Source organism: Rutidosis leptorrhynchoides, chromosome 5 (genome assembly GCF_046630445.1).
Source record: "Rutidosis leptorrhynchoides isolate AG116_Rl617_1_P2 chromosome 5, CSIRO_AGI_Rlap_v1, whole genome shotgun sequence".
Lineage (NCBI taxonomy): Eukaryota > Viridiplantae > Streptophyta > Magnoliopsida > Asterales > Asteraceae > Rutidosis > Rutidosis leptorrhynchoides.
The window spans coordinates 106,918,022-106,937,018 of record NC_092337.1 but is presented as its reverse complement, the minus strand read 5'-3'; positions in this window follow the sequence as shown (position 1 = coordinate 106,937,018).

Sequence of the window (18,997 nt, the reverse complement as noted above, 5' to 3'; positions counted from 1 at the left end):
AATGAAGTACTCATGATGTTGGGCTAATTACTAAAATTGGGTTATTGAACTTTGTACCATAATTAAGGTTTGGGCAAAAGACCGACACTTGTGGAAATTAGACTATTGACTATTAATAGATGGGGGGTATTGTCTAATTGAGTGACAACTCATTGGAGTCTGTCGAACCTATCTTCAAATTAATTAACCTAATAATTAATAATGATTATGGTTGTCCTATTTAGTGATGTTCATTTGGAATCTGTTATAATCATTTAATTAATCAATTGGGTTGGGTAATTGATTATTCATTCTGATCAAGTGGATGAATTAATATTCATAAACTAATTAAAACAGGGGTGGATTACATACAGTGATAACTGGTGTAATTGTTGACAGAAGTGATAACTGCGTCACAGTTTAAATCCTTAATCAGTTGGAATATTTGACTTCGGGTATAAGGGTAATTTGACGAGGATACTCGCAATTTATATTTATGACCGATGGACTATTATGGACAAAAACCAGATAGACGTATCAAATAAACCAGGACAAAGGACAATTAACCCATGGTAATAAATTAAAATCAACACGTCAAACATCATGATTACGGAAGTTTAAATAAGCATAATTCTTTTATTATATTTCTCATCGTATCTTTATTTACTGTCATTTTATTACTCGCAATTTTATTTACTGTCATTTTATTTATTGTCATTATTTTACGCACTTTAATTATCGTCATTTATCTTTACGCTTAAAATATAGAATCGACAAACCGGTCATTAAACGGTAAAACCCCCCTTTTATAATAATATTACTACTTATATAATTATATATATTTTGTATAAATATAGTTAAAAATATAGTAAGTATCACCAGCTCCCTGTGGAACGAACCGGACTTACTAAAAACTACACTACTCTACGATTAGGTACACTGCCTATAGTGTTGTAGCAAGGTTTAGGTATATCCCATCCGTAAATTAATAAAACTTGTGTCATATTTTGTAGTATTTCCTAGTAAAAATAATACTATTTCGTACCCTCACGCTACCACATCAGTTACCCCGTGCCCGGGTAACCAAATAAAGGTGGGGTACCCAGTCCCTTACCTTTGGCACACCCACCTTAACCCTATACTTGGAATTGACGATTATCAATTAGAATTGACGGCATATATTTGGAATTGACTATCATTATTGGAATTGATGAAAATAGGTGTTTTGGGGGCATGCAGATAGAAGAGGGATAGCCATTGCAGGTTGATGAGGTGAGCATTCTTTTTGGAAGCGTATTCTTTACACGATGCATTTCATGATTAGTGGTGATGTGTACGATTTTCATGGCCCTTATTCATTTTGGGGTGCATTTTACATATTTTGGGTACACTTTGAGTTTGTTCGAGTTGGCTTATATTTGATATTATAGATTTGTTTGATGAGTTTATGGCTATCCCGTGAATCCTACATATTTGGTCATGGTCAAGGAAGTCAAGTTCGAGTTTGTAATGATTTGATACTTTGTGATTGGTGTTTGATGACCTTCTCGCAGATGAAGTTGACTTTGACCGGGGGCATGATTGGTTCGGGTAGACTTAGGCTTGAATTTTGTTTATGTTAGTGTTTGAGGATTGAAGATTTGAAGTTTATTTGGAGTTATGCTATTGAAGATATTATTTGGAGCTTGAGTTAACCTTGTGTTAGTAGAAGAAGAGGATAATTGTGGTTGGTCCTAGCAAGTGCAAGTTTTTGGAGAAAACTATAGCCATCTAGTGCATATTCATGAAAGGTATCATTTTTGAGCTTAACCTTCTTGCGCTTTGGCATTGTTTACTTATTTGTTCTCTATTTCCAAAGCTTGTTTCGTCGATTGTTTGCTTGAGGACAAGCAAAGATTCAAATGTAGGGGGTTTGATATCGCTCCATTTATATATGTTTTATTTCGCGATATCTACCTCACTTTGCTCGGTTTATGACTATCTTGGAGCCTATTTGTGTGCTATTGAGCTAAATGGTAAATTAAGGGCTAAAGAGTTGATTTGGTGTAAAATTGACCAAATCTTGGGCAAAATTGGCTAAGGAAATGGAAAGTGCAGAATCAGCATCAAAAGCGCCGCTCCTCATTTAAGAGCACCGCTCCTGTGAGCCAAAAGCGTCGCACTGATAATGCTAAAAACGAACATATATTTAATAGCATTATCCTTCCAAAAAGACAAGCTTTTAGTTGCAATTGTTTTATTTTCAAGTAATATTCGTTTAAATAAATAAGTGCGAAGACAAAAGAAGAAAACGAAGATTTGAAGACGCAAACGTCTAAAATACTCAAACGTACAAGTTAAACTCCAAGTGGTTCAATTTATTGATGAATGACATCTAAATATTGACAAGAGTATAAGTTGCAAAACGCAAAGTACAAGATATTAAATCATACGAAAAGACGTTCGAGAATCCGGAACCGAGACATAAACCGAGCATCAACGCGCGAGACAACGGACCTAAAATTACAAGTCTACTATGCACAAGAATATAATATAATATATATAATTATATATAATTATATATATTATATTATATTATATATTAATTAAATCGAGCACTCCACGTTTTTGAAAAGCAAAATATCTGATCCAGTTATCCATGCGATCGCATGGCCTGGAAGCACAAATTCCATGCGATCGCATGGCCCTAAAATGTTGGCCAAGTCTATAAATTGTAACATTTTCTGGCCGAAACACACACACCTCTTCACACTCTTTCTTTCTCTCTATATGTATTATATATATATTTATAATTTTAGTTTTAATTTTAATTTAAGTTTAATAATAATTGGGTTATTGTAAGCAATGTTTTACGGGTTTTAAGTCGGAACTCTCTCCGTGTAGCACAACGCTATAAATAATCACTATAAGCTATGTTCTTCCTTTTTAAATTAATGTCTCGTAACTAAGTTATTATTATGCTTATTTAAGTTGAAGTAATCGTGATGTTGGACTAAATATCAAGACGGGGTTATTGGATTTTGTACCATAATTAGGGTTTGGATAAAAGACCGACACTTGTGGTCGTTGGACTATGGACTATTAATAGATGGGGATATTGTCTAATCGAATGACAACTCATTGGAATCTGTCGAACATATCTTCAAATTAGTTAATCTAATAATTATTAAATGATTATGCATGTCGAATTTAGTGACGTTTATACGACATCTTTTACGATCATTTAATTAATTATTCTGGTTGGGTAATTGATTATTCAAACTAAGCAAGTGGGTAAATTAATGTTCATATCTCATTAAAAAAGGGGTGGATTACATATAAGGGTATTATGTGTAATTGTTAATAAAGTATTAAAACCTTGGATTACACGCAGTCGATAACCTGGTGTAATTATTAACAAAGTATTAAAACCTTGTTACAGTTTAAATCCCTAATTAGTTGGAATATTTGACTTCGGGAATAAGGTTAATTTGACGAGCATTTTATAATTATGACCGATGGACTATTATGGACAAAAACCAGATAGGTAACAAATAAACCAGGACAAAGGACAATTAACCCGAGTAACAATTAATTAAAATCAAAACGTCAAACATCATGATTACGGAAGTTTAAATAAGCATAATTCTTTTATTGTATTTCTCATCGTACTTTTAAATACAGTCATTTAATTTATCGCAATTTTATTTTACGCATTTTAATTATCGTCATTTATCTTTATGCTTAAAATATAAAATCGACAAACCGGTCATTAAACGGTAAATCCCCCTTTTATAATAATAATATTACTATATATAATTATATATATTTTGTATAAATATAGTTTTATAAAAATATAGTACGTAATCACTAGCTCCCTGTGGAGCGAACCGGACTTACTAAAAACTACACTACTTTATGATTAGGTACACTGCCTATAGTGTTGTAGCAAGGTTTAGGTATATCCCATCTATATAAATAAATAAAACTAGTGTAATTTGTATCGTATTTTATAATAAAAATAATAGTATTTCATACACCTCCGCTGCACACATCACGCACCAACTGAAAAAGTGACATTCTCATGCACATTTCAGCTCCATTTTCCTCCAGTGAACAAAAGCGTCGTTCCTAAAGTGAAAAGCGTTGCTGCTATTCAGCCAAAAGCGTCACTCCTCAACAAAAGTGTCGTCCCTGTTTAGAGCTAAAAGTGGCGTTCCTGATCAAAAGCGCCGCTCCTCATTAAAGCCATAAGCGCCGCACTTGACAAAAAGCGGCGCTCCTGTCACTGTTTCAGCCCAGATTTTCAGCACTATAAAAGGAACGAGATTAGGTCATTTTTCATATGCATCTGAGGGAGCAGATGCTAAGGTCCGAATTTCACATACAAAACCCTAATTTCATCATCCATTGGTGTTTAAGGGTGGATTCAAGGAAGCTAGCTCAAGATTCATCATTGTTTAGCTTAGATCTTCATCTTCTTTACATTTTGGGTTGTAATCTTCACTTTACTTTTCATATTTTGCATTGATTACTTGTAATAACTTGAAGATGATGATGATTTACATTTTTATGCTTATTATTAGTTTAATTTTAGCTATGATTGGCTAAATCTCTTGTGTTTGCTTATCTATGAATCTCTAATGCTAGTGTTTGCTCAAATCAATTTATTATTGTTGTTTGAATGAATTACATGATCATGTGTTATTGAGTTAGCTAAAGATCCATTGTTATGAGTTTGTTTTAGGCTTGACTTTGGATACATATGTTGTGTAGCTCTCTTAGTGATTTGAGAAGTGAATCAATATGTGCTTCAACACCTTGGGTGATTTTGACAACTACCTTAGGAATTGCAAGTGATTGTGTTCATGATCTAGGTTGGTTTTCAATTGGCCTCTAGTCAACATAGTAATGCCGATTATCTTAAGTGATTTTGATAGTTGGGGGGTTTTAAGTGATTTCAACCCAAGCTCAATCTCAATGACCAAATCATGCTTAACTCGATCTTAGGATATAAAGCCTATGTGAATTCGTGGAGTATCATTTGATTTGAGGTTTAGTAGTGATGCTAAATATTTGATAGTTCAATAACTAATGAGATAGCAAAATAGGCAAAACAGGGCAAGCCAAGCATAGAGAGGATTAGATAAGTGAACACGTCTTAGTTAATTTGTTTTAAGTCTTAATACTTCATTACTTGTTTCTTGCTACTAGTTTAATTGATAAATTTAGGTTTGTTTAATTGCGCAAGTTTTAGTTGTTAGTTGATAACAATCGAAACCCTACAATAAAACAACCCCTAGGACAATTGATAGTTTCAAATATCCGACTTACACCGCTTCCCTTGGGATGAACTTGATAAGAATACTTACATTAAAGTGCTATAATAATCGGGTTCTAAGTGCTCGTTAGTTGTGTGTGCTTGATTGTAGTATTTGAATCAAATATAAATTTAGAGGGTAAAAGATGTATATCGCACGAACGCATCACACTTTCTTGGCGCCGTTACTGGGGAATGCGGTTAGCCTAGTTGGTTATTTGGTTTAAACTTTTAATTGTTCGATCCTTTCGTAGGGGTTTACCCTTACGGAAGTTACTTTTCGCATTTTATATTATTATTTTCGTTTGGAAAACCGCTTGTGTTTGTGTTATGATTGAAAGATAGGTACCTTTGGTGTATGAAAACAAGGTCTCACAATGATCAAGAGTTCACACATCCATTCTCTGATCCGGAAAGACACGTGCACGGGGTTTATAATCGTAGAGAAGAAAGGGTATTAAGAAAGAATTTCGAAGCTTTGCCATTTTGTTTAGGAGAGTTGGATCCAAACGGTAATCCGATTCACGATGAAGAGGGAAATCCTAATGGTCCTCTGGTTAATCAATAATTATTGAATGATCCAAACGACACACCAATGTGGAACGCTAGATTAGTTGCACCAATAATGATAGCACCTGCTATTACAAAACCACCAATTGAAGCGGATAATTGGAAGATCTGGGGTAACTTTTTCACGTTGATCAAGGATACATACTTTCATGGGTTGATAGATGAGAATCCATTCAAGCATATTAAACACTTTAATGATCTTTGTGATATTTACAAAACCAAAAACGATATGCGAGCACTATCACTCGTCACTTCCTATAACGATCTGCGAGCACATTTCTTGTTAAACTTCCACAACATGCGCGCCTGTAAAAGGACGCATGTTGAATGTCATGATATCAGACATGGGGCAAGAGAGCCCCTTGGACAGTTCATAGATCGATATATCAATGAAGCGCACGAGCATATGCGTGCGAGAGAAGATACTACTCGGAATAGCGAGAAAAATTCCTATAACAGAGGTAACAAAGATGACGATTCTTATCGCGGGAAAACAGGGGGATCAAAGTGCAAGGGTGACAATTACAGCCAGGGCTCCACGTCATCAAAATACAATAACAAGTTTCAAAAGTCAAGAGACTCCGATCAAGGGAAGGGTCACTTCCCAAGTCAGAATTCCGCGATCATGCGCGAATTGACTAAAACACCAAAGGAGATCCTAGCTACTGAACCGATCTGTTTGAAATTTGTGGCTCCTTCTAAAATGTCAGAGTACGCTAGGAGAGACAAGTCAAAATTTTGTGAATTTCATTACAATTATGGACACGAAATTGATCGGTGCAAATCTTTTACTGAAAAGGTGATCGAATGTCTAAGGATGGGTAAGCTTAATCACCTAAAACCAGTGAAAAAACAAGGAGCTACGTCACAGAGCAACCTATTAGAGGAAGCCGCGCCGAATCAAAAGAAGGGCAGCGACAAAAACTCTGATAAAACGATAAACATGGTACACGCATGGCACTCTGGTCAGAGGAGCAAGGCCGAGCAATTGGAGGAATGGGAAGCGGAAGCTATTACCTTCCCTCCGATGTAAACAATTAATCCTTCACATGCTCTTATAATCATTAAAGGTCACATCACCGATTGCGGGTATAATGTGCGACGATTAAACATCGACACATGCAGTAATGTCGATGTGATGTATGAGCACTGCTTCAGGAAACTCCCAGCAACAATCAAGTCCAATATGCGTGCACCCACGACTGTTTTATTAGGGTTTCCCATGAATCATCATGGCCTTTAGGGTGCATCGAACTTAAACTATAATTGGTTGACGACGATGACTCAACCCACACACGAGCTGTCCCTATTGAATTCTATGTGGTACACTCTTATTTATGTTACAAAGCACTTTTAGGGCGAGTGACTTTGCAAAAATTTAGCACAGTACCCTCTACTGTTCACGACATGATCAAGTTTCCTACTAGGAAAGGTATTGCCACCATCCAGACAGAGTCTGGAAGAGCGATATGCACTTCGGTAACACCGCCTAAACTATTACCTACAATTGACGAATAGATATGAAGTAGCTCTATCCTTGTTAATTCAAAGTATCCTGATAAACAAATTCAGGTTGGGGGCAATCTCTTAGATGAAATCAAGATTCAGCTGTGCAACATACTGATAGCTAATATGGATATCTTTGCATGGTGCGAGGACGATATGACTGGGGTTCCAAGTAATATCGCTAAGCATAAGCTGAATGCAAATCTGAACCTAACTCTAGTGCGCCATAAGAAGCGCCCCATGGCGCCCTAAAGAAGTGAGTGGTTAAGGTTCGAAATAGATAAGTTGGTTCATGTGAACATTCTTAGGGAGGTACGGTATCAAACTTGGGTCGCGAATCCTATTTTGGTTAAAAAAAGGAGATGGCTCATGGTGTATGTGTGTCGATTTTAAGGACATTAATAAGGCATGCCCTAAGGAAAACTATCCCTTGCATGAGATCAACTGGAAAGTTGAATCTCTTTCTTGTTTCAGGTTCAAATGTTTTTTGGATGCCTATAAGGGGTATCACCAGATTCAGATGGCAGAAGCAGATGAGGACAAAACCGCATTCTACACCGATCAGGGTATTTATTGCTATACAAAAATTAACTTCGGGTTGAAAAATACGGTGGCAACATACCAGAGGGTAGTGGATTTGGCGTTTAAGGATCAAATTAGTAGAAATCTTGAGGCTTACGTAGATGACTTGGTCATCAAAAGAAATACAGAGGTACAACTATTGGCCGATATCCTGGAAACGTTCAGCTCTCTGCGAAAAATCAATATGAAGCTTAATCCTACAAAGTGTAGTTTTGGGGAAGAAGAAGGCAAATTCTTGGGGCATATAGTTACGCCGAGAGGAATCAAGGCTAATCCTAAGAAAATTGAAGCTGGAGAATGATTGAACTCCCTAAAATCAAGAAAAGAAGTTCAAAGTTTGACAGGAAAGTAGGCCGCGCTAACGTGATTCCTGTCAAAAGCCGAGGAGTAGTTGTTACCATTTTTCCAGACTCTCAAAAATTTACTGAAAAAGTCGGACTTCAAATGGACTGAGGAGGTTGAAAAATCTTTTGTCGAGATGAAGTCACTCCTAAAGGAGCCGCCTACTTTGATTGCTCCTATAGCGGGAGAGATGTTGATGCTGTATCTTACGATTTCAAAGGAGGCCATCAGTTCCGTTCTCGTCGCAGATAGAGGGCAGGTATGTCTCATATTGGGACTTGAAATAGGTACTGAATGTAATGTTTATCGTGTATTTTGTCAGGAAAGCACTTAGCTGCAGCGAAGTTATCTATCCACCAATTGAAAAACTCGTGTATGCGCTAGTACATACAGCTCGTCAGCTTGCCAAGTATTTCTAGGCGCACCCAATTGTGGTGTTAACTGACCAACCAATAAGACAGGTATAAGTCACGGCACGCGCATCCCAATCTCTTATTTACACAATCTTATAAGACGCTAAATACGTGCTTGAATTAATTGTGTTTTAGTAGTGAAATGTGATAACAGGTGTTGTACAAGCCTGATGTTTCAAGTAGTTTGGCTAAATGGGCCAATGAATTGGGACCCCGCGCATGGCGGTAGAAGGCCAGATACTTGTAGATTACTTGGTTGAAACAACAGAAACAACAGAAGAAGTAGAGGCGCTCGTGGAAAGAACTAAAATCGATGGTGACAAAAGTTAGGTCTAGGAATTGTATACAAATGGAGCTTCTGGACCCGAAGGCGCTGGGCTGGTCCTCACGAGACCTGATGGAGAGAAGCATACGTATGGGCTCCGATTCACGTTTGCTGCTACCAATAATGAGTCCGAATATGAAGCATTACTATCAGGGATGCGCATAGCACAACAACTTGGAATAAGGCATTTGGATGCATACGTGGACTCATAATTGGTCGCTAACCAAGTCAATGGATCGTTTGGGGTGCATGAAGCCTCTATGCAGCGATACATGGAGCTGGTGCATGAACTTGAAAATGAATTCAATGTTTTTAGGTTAACGCTGGTACCTCGGGGATAAAATAAGAAAGCCGACGCGCTGAGCAAGTTGGCCGCCCTCACTGTCGATCATCTGCGCAAAAATATGTGGGTTGAAGTGCTAACAGAAAAATCTATCAATGAGAAATCAACTGTTGCACCCATCGAGGAGGAAAGCCCAAATTGGATGACACCGTTAGTAAAATTCTTAACCGAGGGCAAACTTCCAGTGGATGAAGAAGAAAAGCGAAAGATTCGCATGAAAGCCCCCATGTACGCGTTAATCGAAGGTGTTTTATAAAGAAAATCTTATCTAGGGCCAAGCCTATTATGCATTGGACCTAATCAGGCTAAAGAGGTGCTTCGAGAAGTTCACGAGGGTTCTTATGCTTTACATTCATGGTACAAAACAATCACTGCCAAGGTAATGTGCATAGGGTATTATTGGCCCACCATTCACAGTGACGCAGCGAAAACTGTAAGGACGTGCCAATCATGTCAGCAGCATGCGCTAGATCGAGCACCATGCCATCCTATGCTACCAATAACGGTAGCATGGTCGTTCAGTAAATAGGCCATCGACATTGTCGGTCCTATCACTGCGTGCTCGGGTACGCATGAAATAATACACTTGTGTAATACTTTGCAATATACGCGCTTTAACAGTATTTACGTTATCATTGCTTGATCAGGAGGAATAAAATTCTTGGTGGTGGCAATTGATTATTTCACCAATGGGTGGAGGCAAAGGCATTGGCAACAATTACTAGCAGGCGCATTCGTAACATCTTTTGGGAAGATATTGTGTGTAGGTTTGGTATCTCCAATGAAATTGTCAGCGAAAATGGTACTTAATTTGAAGGCGAGCCTTTCAGGAGCTGGTGTCAAGAGCTAAATATCAAGCAGTCATTTACTTCGGTCGCTCACCTACAGGCCAATAGCCAATGTGAAGTAACAAATCGAGATATTGTAAGGGGAATAAAAGTGCACCTGGGCTTGTATGGAAATGAGTGGGTTGATGAGCTCCTGAGTATTTTGTGGGCTCATCGCACTACTCATAAAAATAGCACAGGAGAAACACCATTCAGCTTGGTTTATGGGACGGAAGCGGTAATCCCCACCAAATTAATGGTTCCGACGAAGCGCATACGAAGCTTCGATGAGTTTCAAGTAATGATGAAGGCTTGCACGCTAACCTATACATGCTAGAAGAGCGAAGAGAAATAGCTGCCATACGCGAGGCTATTAACAAGCAGAAAATCTCAAAGTATTACGATAAGCGTGTTAAGCTTATGTCGTTCAGAATTGGGGATTATGTATGGCGCAACATTGAGGCAAGTCGAGCAAAAAATACTGGGAAGCTAGGGCCCAATTGGGAAGGCCCTTATGAAGTTATTAGCATAAGTGCAACGGGGTCTTATATCCAGGCAGGAATAAATGGAGAACGAGTACCTCGTACTTGGCATGCAACCAATTTGAAAAGATGTTATATATAATTGTTAGGTAGCAGCACCAAGGATTGATTACCCCACCTTTTAAGCACTTGCATTTTTTAGTTTACTTAAAATGTTGCTTTATTTACTTGTAAGACAATTTGTATTTCTTTCATGGTTGCAATAAGTTGTCATTTGGATATGACTTGAGAATTTAATTTATTTTGTTATGAATAAGTTTAATTTTTTTTTTTTTTTTTGAATAAAAGTGTTTGGTTACAGTTCGACGCACAATATGATAGCAATTACGTGCATCCTGCCTCCTTAAGGGATGATCTCTAGCTCCCGCGTGGTAGAAGCCTGTTTAGTTACAAGGCTAGATTTTAGGGTGGGTAACAGACATTGGTTTGCCTAGACCAACACACTCTCGCAGACTAGAAGACTGCAAGTGATGACTATAAACGACAAGCATTGGAGTTGCTTGCGCACTAACCTAAGTGTTGGTTCACTTGGAAGACTCTGATTATTTTACTTAATTATGTAATGAAAAGCATCAGCTATGTGCACAATATTATGGCGTCAGTTAGTATTATTAAATTTGGAGTATAAACGAGTATACATTGATTTGTATGCAAACAAAATTTTAAGAACTTGATACGCCTAGTGACGCGAACAATATAATAAAGAAAGATATTGATTTACTTTACTTATTAAACCAAAAGATGCAATGCATAGCATTGACTACATTATACTCTCACAAAAATGTGCTTAAAGCACAAAAGTTAAACTGGCACGCGGGCTATTACGATTACAATGAAATTGAAATCTAAACTACGTGTTTTATTTGGAACAGTGACCTACACTAATGGTAACAATCCTTCGAACCCTCGCCCGCAGCGATCAGGCGGATTGCCCCATGTAAAAAGAAAATCAAAAACTAAACTAAGGGAGGGGGCACACCCATGGAGTTAAAAGTGCCTCATGAAGCACTTTAGTAACGAGTGCACCCCCCCCCCCCCCCCCCGGGCAGTGAGCGCAAGGTGCCAAAAGGAAAGTATGCTTATAGTGCACCCAAGACCCCCACACTCCAAACAAAAAACGTTACAGGGTGCCATACAAAGCACACCCTACCACCCCCCACTGGGAGCGCTCGCTCACAAGCTTAAAACTTCATCGTAACAAGATCCTGCACTGAGATAGCAGGATCAGAAGCGGAATCCATAAGGGTTTGAATTGAAATGTTTTCCAGCGCTTTGCTGGAGTCAAGAACTCTTTCGTAGGCATTATATTCGAGCTGATCAATGATAATTTGAGGAATAACAACAGGAACTTCGATATTTTTTGAGATTAAATCCCAGAATCACACTCGTTCGAGCGCCTTGGTAGCCTTAAGAGCTTCTGTATAAAGCTCTGTTACAATATAGGTGCCAAGCGCATGGGTGGCAATGGTTGGAAGCGCTGAACGTAGATCTGTATAAGTCCGTCGCATGACGTCATGGCTCGCAACAGCTTTACTAACCTGGGCAGTGAGATCATTTTTTTCAAAGGTCAACAAATCAAGATTAGAGGTAACAATAGCAAGCTCCTACCTCAGTACCATGTTTTCCTACTCGTATCAACCTGCGAAGATAGCAACCCAACTTTTTCTTTCTTCAAAGACTCAACTGTGGCCTCAACTATTTTTAGTACGTCATTGGCCACTTTCACCTGCATTACAAGAAGCTGAACACTTTTCTATAGCTGCCCAGATAAATGAAGATCATCACGATGAGTGCGCTCGGTACTTAACCTATCACAATCCCTCGCCCATATCAAGAATGACAATAGTGTGTCAAATTTTAGCTTTTGGTCTGGTGTCATCTTCTCCAACTCTTGCCTTATGACAGCAGGATCACACCCCTGCATGTACAGATTTTGCTCAAGCGTGGCGTGCTTGGAAAAATTTAACATGTTAGCCAAGTTGTCCACTTGAATAGGCAAATATCGATTGTCATTCAAAATTGGCGCCCGAGTGAAAGTAGTGGCGCTGGCTTGGCTAGCAGAAGGAGTAGAGAAGGATGGAGCAATGATGGCAAGAGGAATCGGCGTGATTGGTTGAACATTAGCAGTTGGGGGCGCAGGAATTACAGGGGGCACGTGTGCAACAGATGAAGTGGAAGCAGAAATAGGAGGCTCCACATCTTCATCGATATGAACAATTGGCAGTAAAATACCACAATCAGAAATGCATAATGTAAGAGTATCAACTTTGGAAAAATAAATTAAGTTGTATTATACCTTCAGATGAACTCGCAGCTTTGTTCTTCTTAGTGGGAGGATTGAGGCGAACAGAAGAGCGAAGCTTTGAAGTAGCCTCATCTGCTACCTCCTCACTGTTCATGGCTTCAACATCTCTCATGCTAGCATCTTGGTCGATAGTTTCTTTCTTGATGGTGTAGCCTTTGAAATCTTCATCTAAAAGAATATCACAAGCATTCATCACTGCAAAAGTAGTGCACAAAGGTTAGCATGCACTAAAAGTAAATCATTAATTGATTGATTTATGAAAATACGGAATATACCCTTTCCCCTAAGCATAATGACCGGATTGGTGCCAACATACGGCCAATATGATGAAACTTTGGTAAGAAACAAAACTACGTTTGGATAGATGCGAAGTTTCAGCATTTTGTCGGAGCATGGATCAAACAATTCCTACTCAGCCTGGTCCATGGGAGGGGGTCTATTCAAGGAAGTGTTCGAACCGGTGTGACATTGAAGAATGTTGGCAAACTCATGAGGGACAAACTTGTTTTCAACGAAGTAAAAGGAATCTTTCCAAGTGTTTTGCAGACCCTTCTTTTGACCAGCAGTGAATGAAACTCGATTAGAGAAACTATACAAATCATGCTTACTTAATTGATAACGAAAGATGTTTTAAAAAAACTACTAAAGAAGGCTAGTGATTATTCACCTTACACCACATCTCAAACAAGGATAATCGAGTAGTACTGCAAGGGTGCAGTTGGCCTAACCCTATGTTGTAGAAAGACAGGACTCTCATGAAAAAAGTGGTTGGGGGAATACGAATGTTTCCTACCTCGAAAGTTTGATCGTAAACGGCAATCATATTTAGGTGAAGGGAACCGTTCATACACATTATAAACGATTCACAATAGTTGATTACATCGCGAGGTATTTGACCTCTATATGATACATTTTACAAACATTGCATTCATTTTTAAAAGACAAACTTTCATTACATTGAAAATTTGACAGTCAAGCATACCCTTTCATAATATATCCAATCTATAAATGACTTAATAATAATCTTGCTGAACTCAACGACTCGAATGCAACATCTTATGAAATATTCCATGAATGACTTCAAGTAATATCTCTAAATGAGCAAATGCACAGCGGAAGATCTCTTTAATACCTGAGAATAAACATGCTTTAAAGTGTCAACCAAAAGGTTGGTGAGTTCATTAGTTTATCATTAACGATCATTTTTATCATTTTAATAGACCACAAGATTTTCATTTCTCATAAATACACATCTCGTATCAGGCATTTCGCAAACTGCATAGAGATAAAAAGCATTCATATGGATTGAACACCTGGTAACCTACCTTAACAAGATGCATATAGAATATCCCCCAGTATACAGCGCGCAGCTAATATACTAAATAATACCTCGAAGTACTAAAGCATCCATACCCTGGATGGGGCTCGTTAGGCCTGATAGATCTACCTTTAGGATTCGCGTCAATTAGGGGTCATTTCCCTAATTCTTAGGTTACCAGACTTGAAGGCGCGATATTCAGTTTAATAATCCAATCATATAATGTAGTTTTGATTACTTGTGTCTATTTCGTCAAACATTTATAAAAGTTGCGCATGTATTCTCAGCCCAAAAATATAAAGGGTAAAAAGGAAAATGAAACTCACCATACTGAATTTCGTAGTAAAAATACATATAACGTCATTGAACAAGTGTAAGGTTGGCCTCAGATTCACGAACCTAAATTAAATATATATATTTGTATGTTGGTCAATATTTGTCTAACAAATTAGGTCAAGTCATAGTGTACCACAATCCTAATGCTCGAGACTAATATGCAAAAGTCAACAAAAGTCAATTTGACTCAAAATGATTCCCAAAATTTATACATGATTATTATATAGTTTAAATATCGTCGTTTTATATTTTTAAATATTTTTAAAAGATTTATTAGAGTAAATAATATTATTCATTTATTAATAAATAAAACTTTATATAAAAATATACTTTTATATATTTTAAGTAATAAAGTTCATTAATATCATAAAAAATATTATGATAGATTTTATTAAGGTAAATATATTATTTGTATTACATATTTATTTGATAAAATAACATTGATAATAATAATAAGTAAAAGTTGTATTATTTTGTAATAATAATAACTATTATTCTATTAATAAAAATATCAATATTTATATTTACTAAAAAATGATATTATGATAAAATGATAATTCTAATTATAATAACTTTAATATTTACGATACTTTTTAATATTAACTTTAAAATAATAATTTTATTTAAAATGATAATAATAATGATATTTTATAATAACAATGACATTTCATTTAAAATGACAGTTTTAATACTAACGATACTTTTAATAATAATATTATTAATAAAAATAATAAGAATAATAATTTTATCTAAATCAATATCTTACAATATTTTAATTTTCATCAGGATACCCATACTCATTATTCTCTAATCGATTCATTTAATAGCTTTTAATCGTTTTTTATATCGCGTTCATGTTAATGATAATAATAGTAATCATATTAATTAGGTGTTACTAATATTAGTTTTTAATTATAATAATACTAATGATAATAAATATTATAATAATATTAATGATAATATTAATTATAACTTTAACGATAATAACGAAAATAACAATTGTTAATGATAATACTACTTATTGATAATAATAATAATAATAATAATAATAATAATAATAATAATAATAATAATAATAATAATAATAATTAGATAAAAACTATAACAACGATAATAACGACGATAATAATAATCATTTTTATTAATAATACAAAAATTCAATTGATTATAACTTCTAATCCGTTCATCGAAACCATTCGATATCTAAATGAAAAGTTCTTAATTTTTCGCTAGCTTTCCAACGACATGCATATCTTATATCTTATCTCAACCGCATATGTAACTAATTCAGGATTCAACATAACCTAACTAAAGGCAATATCAAAAGTACAAGCATGCATAATCCTATATACTCGAGCACTAGTCAGGGATACACTATTAGTATGTAAAAATTAAATTATGAGTGCTTACGTATCAATATTGAGATTCAATATTGCAGGAAAGGTACGTAGACGCAACGGAGATGCTAACCACTAAATTGACCTCACGAGCATACCCATGAACCATACCCATCATTTCCATAGCTATAACCCATAATTTCCTTAGCCCTATCCTACTCGCAAACCCGTTTTGAAAATTACCCGAACAACACTCCGTCGTAGTATTTTATGTATAAATACTATAATAATACTAACACTAATACTACTAATAAGAAATATTAAGATTAATAATAATAATAAACTTAATAATAATAATATAAATATATATAGATATAGAGTACGAGATAGATGGATGATGAAAAATGAAAATGAATCCAGATCGAGCGAGACTTTAAGGACTTCACCTCACCAAAATCCCCATGTGATCGCATGGGGATGTGAGAGTTAATTCATGTGATCGCATAACCGTAGCCACCAGCTGGTATCCATCTCAAAACTTTGCCGACACTCGTTTATATATTTATTATATATATAATATATTTAATTTATATAATTAATTATATATTATATTTTATTTACGCTCATGGTAAAAATATAATTTTTACTCAAATGACTCGTACGTTGTCACTCGACTCATGTACCACTTTCGGTTTTTCGAACGCACTTTCGTACGTTTAGAAAACTAGCCTTTTACGTTATGCGACGTGTACCCTTATTAATAATTTGACTTACTCATCAATAAATTACCTTATAAAAATGTAACTTATAAAATTGAGCGTTGTGGTCATTTGCTTCTATAAATCAGTGACTAAGTTATATATTTATATTTTGATTTCGAAATATAAATTTGAACTATTTACTTAATATAGTTTTTCAAAACTAATGTCATTCAAAACTTATATATCTAGAAATCGTTTTGATTATTAAGAAGTACTATTTCGTAACATTTAAATTTTTAAAGTTTAAAATTGATATAGTTCATTTATATACAAACGTTCATAAAACATTTTAATAACCAAATTATTGTATATTCAAAAATCATTTTATTATAAAGGTTAGAAGTTGTTATGTCATAAGATGTTTTTAATAATAAAAGTCTATTATATCGAAAAGACGTTTTCGTTTAAGAAAATAAAATCATATATGAATCATATCAGGTTTCACGGTTTTAAATTTCCATTTTAATCATGACTCGTAGGATTAAGTCTAAAGGAAAATCAAATGTATGGAATCATCTTAATGTAAAATGTCGATATATTTAATTTGGCAATATCTATTTCCTAATTTACCTATATTCCCTAATTTCACTTTCACAATACATAATATGAAGGTTAATTAATTTATCTTATCAAAAGTCACGAGGTAATTATTGTAAGGCATGTATTGGAATTTAACAGGAATTTCCACCAATCCGACTAGCTCTCGCTACTTGACACTTTGTCCTTACTCGAAGATCACTTTACCATTTATTCCGAATATCGTTAAAAGGAAAGGTTTTCCAAATCAAAGTGGACCTCTTAACAGAGACTCGTAATCATAATTCAATGTATCTGATAAATCAATCATTTAATCTTATCTTTTAGTTACGTCGATAATCATATTGAAACAAATACGTTCGTATAAAGCATTATACGTTTAAACACTTTGTTGACATTTTCAAGTTATAATATATATACATATACATACATAATCATATATGTTCATTTAATGGTTCGTGAATCATTGGAATTTGGTCGAGGTTAAATGAATATGTATGAACACAGTTTACATTTCTTGAAATTCAACTTAACAAACTTTGCTTATCGTGTCGGAATAATATAAAGATTAAAGTTTAAATTTGTTCGGAAATTTCCGGGTCGTCACAGTACCTACCCGTTAAAGAAATTTTATCCCCGAAATTTGATAGAGGTCGTCATGGCTAACAATGAGAATGTTATTATGACGAATGTAAGCTGATACATAGAGTTTTATCATGATTAAGAAATACGGATATAATAATTCAATTTCTCGAAGCGTATGAGTGAAGTTATCGTAAATGAATAAAATAAGATAATAGTGATTCGTCATATCTTTTGACGTAGATAGGGTGGATTTCCAAGTTTAATAGATTTGGAGAAAATCTTCGTAATAGGATTTGATTCTTCGATAATCAAGGGAATTAGGATCAGCTTTAAATGCGATCATCTGTTTTGATTGCTCTGTCGGATATTTTACTATAAATCCACCTCCTTCGTTTCTTTACAACTCACATCTTCTATTCTTTCTCCCTCAACTCGTACCTTAAAGCATTCGTCAATATGCTCCATACAGTTCTGATTCTTGATATTCTCCTAACTTTCATATCTGTCATTCTTCTTTTCTATCTTCCACCAGAAGAATCTATTTACTTCTACTATACTCTTGGTTTTATAGTGTTTTTAGTTCTCCAGTATCTTTATGTTGCTATATGCATTGATATATACGGGTTGTAATTTCTACGCTGTTGTTGGGCTTTATATCTTCCCTTATATTTCAATGTCCCTACTTCTATCTCCTATAACTATTGTCGTTCACAGTTAATACTCTCTCCAATTTACTGTGATTTATACCCCCATTTTTATTTCGGATCTTCATTCTTTCGTTTCCTCTTCTTGCGATTAAGCACCGTATGTAATGGTCCAGAATTCGTAGATATAAATTTTGAAATGAATATAGTTAATGTTCCAATAAGAAATTTGTAAAGGCACGATCTTGATTTGTCAAATTACCAGAATACCTCGGAAAAGACCGAATCATCAAGAAAAATATTTTCTTGATATGTTTAGAGGTTAAGTAGAATACAAGAGTCATGTATCATGGTACATGGTGACGTTATGATCTGTGAATCATCACATTCCATTTACAAACTCGGCATGACTTACTGTAATATAATCACGTTGATCAAGTGTCATT